General features: G+C 36.8%; 1 pseudogene; it reads right to left on the bottom strand.

Moving 5' to 3' along the window:
- Positions 1 to 20: 20 nt before the first annotated feature.
- Positions 21 to 508, bottom strand: LOC101985805 (annotated as a pseudogene).
- Positions 509 to 4,936: the final 4,428 nt, after the last annotated feature.

Genomic DNA, 4,936 nt, shown 5'->3' with positions numbered 1-4,936 from the left:
CCTTACAAATTGTTCTGCAATCCAAACATACAACAGCTTGGAAAACAACATTTAGAAAGCAAAAGCCAATGTAAAAAGACAGATTAAAACAACTACAACAGTACAGTTTGATATGGCTCAGATATTATAGCTTTCTTACTGCATCATCTATGTCAGAAATCTGTTCCTTCAGCTGGCTCCATTGCTCCATGTTTAAAGGAATACCTTTTCTCCCTGGTTTCATTTCACCTTCTGAGTCCATCCAATATTCTCTAATATCAATTAGAATTTTTCTTTTAAAGTCCTGAACACTGATGCATCTCATCTTCCCAATCTGAAACATATTATCATCTCTGCTGCTGCTACTCTGCTTGGAAGATGCCAATGCTCTAGAAGTCTCACAAGGCTTTTGCTTCTTCACAGGCTTTACTGGAACCACTTGCTTTTTCCTCTTTCAATTTTTTCCAACCTCGCTGTCAGAATCACTGCCTGAAGACCTTGAAGAAACAAGTTCCTTTGATTTAGGCATTGCTCTCTTCCTGCCGTCCAACAGCCTCTAACTTGCTCCCTTGCTCTCTCTGGACTGTAAAATGAAGTCTTTAAAGAGACAGTAAAAGTAATATAAAAGAATACAGACAGTCTTAGATTAAAGGAGGGAGGAGAGAAAAGTAAGTCAAACAAAGATGGAATATTTAAAGGGAGTATAATATTCTGTGTGATTAGTCAGGTCTGGACAGCTGGGAAATGAATGAGCAGTCTCAAAATACAAAATGGCCCCTACAATCTGGGGCATGAATCCACATAAGACCTACAAAAAAAAGCTTAAGAAAAAAAGAGAGCTTCTAGGTCCACAAAAAAAAGGAGCCAAGCCCAGCTTCTTGGTAACTGCTTTTTGTTTTTGTTTTTGTTTTTTTTTTGGGGGGGGGTTCCCCAGATAGGCTTTGTTTGCTGTCCGCAAATGGAGAGAGGGCTCCTTTAAGAAGATTTCCTGGTTCATACTGGCAGCATGAACAACTCTGTCTCTTTTGGGAGGTCTGGTTATGGAACACTTAAATGGAGTTTGTGAGCAGAATGCTACAAGTTGTTTAATGGCAACATAGACCATCTGCGTCCCTGGAGCTGAGGCAGTGAGCATGGCTTGCAGAGGCGGTAAATGCACCTCCACCATATTAACAGGTCAAGAGAGGCATCCAGGGATGCCACAACCACACTACTTACCATTTTAAAAAGCCACTCGTCAAAAAAGTATTTCAGATACACAATAGGACAGATTCAGACATAAAAGACCTCTCAATGAGACATAGTGTGTTTTAAAAAATGTACATAGGCTTGAGAGAGAGAAGAAAAAAAGAGTACAGACAGTTAAAAAATAGTTTAAAAAAACAAAGTTTTTAAAGAGACAGTAAAATAATATAAAAGAGTACAGACAGTCATAGGTTAAAGGAGAAAAGAGAAATAAGCCACATAAAGATGGAATATACACAGAGAGTCTGAATTATGTTTACAGTTTTTTAACTGCAGAGAGATATTTGATTCTTGGGGCTGCTAAGTTAAACCAACATAAAGATATCTTGACTTCAAAATTTGGGTCTAAGGATATGTTGCTTTGGAAAGAGGGTCTGCTTTTCTTTCCACAGAATATGAGAACCTGCAGATTCCTTCCAGGCTAATGTGATTTCATGGAACAAGACAACTTGAAAATTTTCCATGAGCCTTAAAAATACATTGCCTGACAAAAAACAGAAAAGCAGTTTGGAGAAAACAATGCCAAAATTCCAAAAATGATTGTTTGTAAATGTTTGTTTCATTTAAAGAGGGTTGATTATAAGTGATTAATGATCACAGCCAACTTCTAAATAAAAATGAGGGAGATATAATATAGAGATGAATGTTATGGTATGGATCTTGTTCTATTGATACAAATTTAAGGCCAATTTGGTTATATGTATTTCTGTTCTTATGTAAAATATTATTATTAGACAGCTCATTTAAAAATGTAATGTATAATTAAAAATTGCAGATTAATTGTAGTCATTTATAATAGCCAAACTTGTCATGAGAGTTATGTTTTCTAGATGTACAGACATATATTTCAGATGGATAGGTATTCTTCAAACCTTTAAAAGACTTACAGAACATGACATTTAAAAGGTTTTAAGAAGTTAGTCTTTTCTCAACAGTGAGAAATGTCTGCTTCTGGTAGTACCAATTACTTCAAGAGGATGACAGGCATCGAAGAAGCTACTTATGGAGTTTGCTAGCCATTTGAACAAGAAACTGCTCTTCCCTGGACTGCCTGATGGTATGCTGTATAAGCTAGACATGAAGGACCCATAGAAAAAATGACTGCTGAACTTGCCTTAAGAAGGTGAGACAGTCCTTCAGGGTTCCTGCTTCATGAAAGAGTCTGTCAAATGTTCTGCAGGACACAGAAAAAAAAAAACAACTTATGAACTTTGTCATTACAAGGCAGAACAGATCTTCAAATTTCCTGCTTCATGGGAAAGTCTGCCAGATACTATGGGCCTGTAGGCTGAAGATGGATGCTCTAACATTACAGAAGATCTTTTGGTGACTGTCCAGGCAGTAAGATGTCTCTGTCAACTCTAGAGCTTTGGAAGTTGCTTATAATTTACTTCTTGTTTACTTAGGTAATATTATATCCTTCTGGGGTCTTTGAAGAATTGAAGACAGATAGTTAGAATTTTCCTTAGTTATGATAAAGGATAAATTAGATATAAAGCTTTAGAATTGCAAATATAGGCTAGATGATAGCGTATTTTCCAAATCCTAAATGGACTAAATATTGAACTATAATTCTTGCTTGATAACTGTTTTGTATATGTAATTTTACTATGTTAAGTTAAAGCCTTTCTTTTTAATTAGACAGGAAGGGGAGAAGATGCGGCATGCCCTTCTGTATATGTGTTGCTTTATTGGTTGATGAATAAAGCTGTTTTGGACAATGGCTTAACAGAGTGAAGCCAGTTGGGAAATCTGAACAAAAATAAAGAGAGTAGGCAGAGTCAGAGAGACTCCATGTAGCTGCTGAAGGAGGTAGACCAGGAACCTTTCTGGTAAGCCACAATCTCATGGCAATGCACAGATTAATAGAAATGGGTTAATTAAAGATGTAAGAGCTAGCTAAATATGCCTCAGTCACTGGCCAAATAGAGTTTCTGTGTGATTTTTTAGGTCTGGGCAGCCAGGAAGCAAACGAGTATTCTACATCTACAGTGTCAATGTCATAGTGTGTGAAGTTTTTCTGACGAATTCAGTTTTTTGTAAATTCAATAGTAGTTGGTATTGAATTGGAGCTTTTGAGATCAATTTGAAGTATAATCTAGCCACCCTCCCCCAATATGGTCTCTTTTCTCTGTTAAAGTAAACACATATTATATATACACTTGATCATGCACATTTACACAATTAGAGGGATTTAAGTACTTTTAAGGTTTGACTCTTGACTGTATCTCATAGGCTCATGTGTTAAAGGCTAGGTTGCCAGATGGTGCCATAAGTGAGGGGTGGTGAAACTGTCTCTAGCTTCTTCTGGTCTCTACCCCAGCAGTAGTTTTGGTTATCATGTTCCAGAAAGAAGAATTCAGATAGGACACGCTAGTAGATCAAACAGGGAAGTGTTTAATTGTAGCAAGTAAGAACCACGAATATACTCTTGAGAAAAAGAGTACACTGTGGACATGGTCTTAGAAGTGATAATTATGTAAGAGGGAAAAACTGGCTGCTGATGCCATGGAAACTGACCCAAATAAACTTGTTTATTCTCAAAAAAAGAAAGTGGGCTGAACAGTGCATCAATGGCCTGATTACAGCAAACATGAAGCTTATATTTCTTCTTTTAATGTTATCTCTCTTGAGTCTCCCCCATGGGGGCCACTTCTAAGAAAGGGGTGTTCTTTTCCTGGAAACTCATTTCATGCTACTCTGAATTCAACTGGTATCATATGTGTATGATGCAAAAATATGTAGAGGGGTTCAAATAACCATAAATTTGAAAAGTTTACTAAGACAAGGTTATTTGCATTCTGTACATGCTCCCTAAAGTGGCAGTCTCTGAAACTCTGAGATGAGCCCACTTATTTTTCTTTCTTTTTATTTTATATATTCAATCAACTGTTTGTTAAGTATACCATCAATACAGGGATACTGTTAATAAAGAGTTGTAAATCTTGACCAAGAGCCTTATATCAAAGGAAATGCTATAAATGAATAGTGATGGTGTGACTTTATACATGATTTGTGTAAAATACTAAGTAGAAACATAGCAACATGAAAAAAAAACCCTCTTGGTTTTATATATATCCCCAAGAGTGGTATTGCTGTATCTTGAGGAATGTTGTTTCTTAATTTTCTGAGAAATCACCACACTGACATCCAACGGGGCTGTACCAGCTTGCATTCCCACCAGCAATGCAGGAGTGTTCCCTTTTCCCCACAACCTCTCCAGCATAAATTGTCATCAATGTTTTTGATCTTGGCTATTCTTACAGGTGTAAGATGGAATCAATCTCAGAGTAGTTTTGATTTGTATTTCTCTGATGACTAAGGACGTTGAGCATTTCCTTAAGTGTCTTTCATCCATTTTATATTCCTCTGTTGAGAATTCTCCATTTAGGTCTGCACTCCATTTTTTTTTATTGGATTGTTATTTTGATGACAAATTTCTTGAGTTCTTTGCATATTTTGGAGATCAGACCTCTGTCAGATGTGGGGTTGGTGAAGATCTTTTCCCATTCTGTAGGCTGTCATTTTGTCTTGTTGACTGTGTCCTTTGCTTTACAGAAGTATCTCAGTTTCAGGAGGTCCCATTTATTAATTGTTTCTCTCAGTGTCTGTGCCACTGGGTTATATTTAGGAAGTGGTCTCTTGTGCCAGTGCATTCAAGTGTACATCCCACTTTTTCTTCTATGAGGTTCAGTGTGACTGACTTTATGTT

Source organism: Microtus ochrogaster, unplaced genomic scaffold (assembly GCF_000317375.1).
Source record: "Microtus ochrogaster isolate Prairie Vole_2 unplaced genomic scaffold, MicOch1.0 UNK1611, whole genome shotgun sequence".
NCBI lineage: Eukaryota > Metazoa > Chordata > Mammalia > Rodentia > Cricetidae > Microtus > Microtus ochrogaster.
This window is presented reverse-complemented; position numbering and strand designations above follow the sequence as displayed.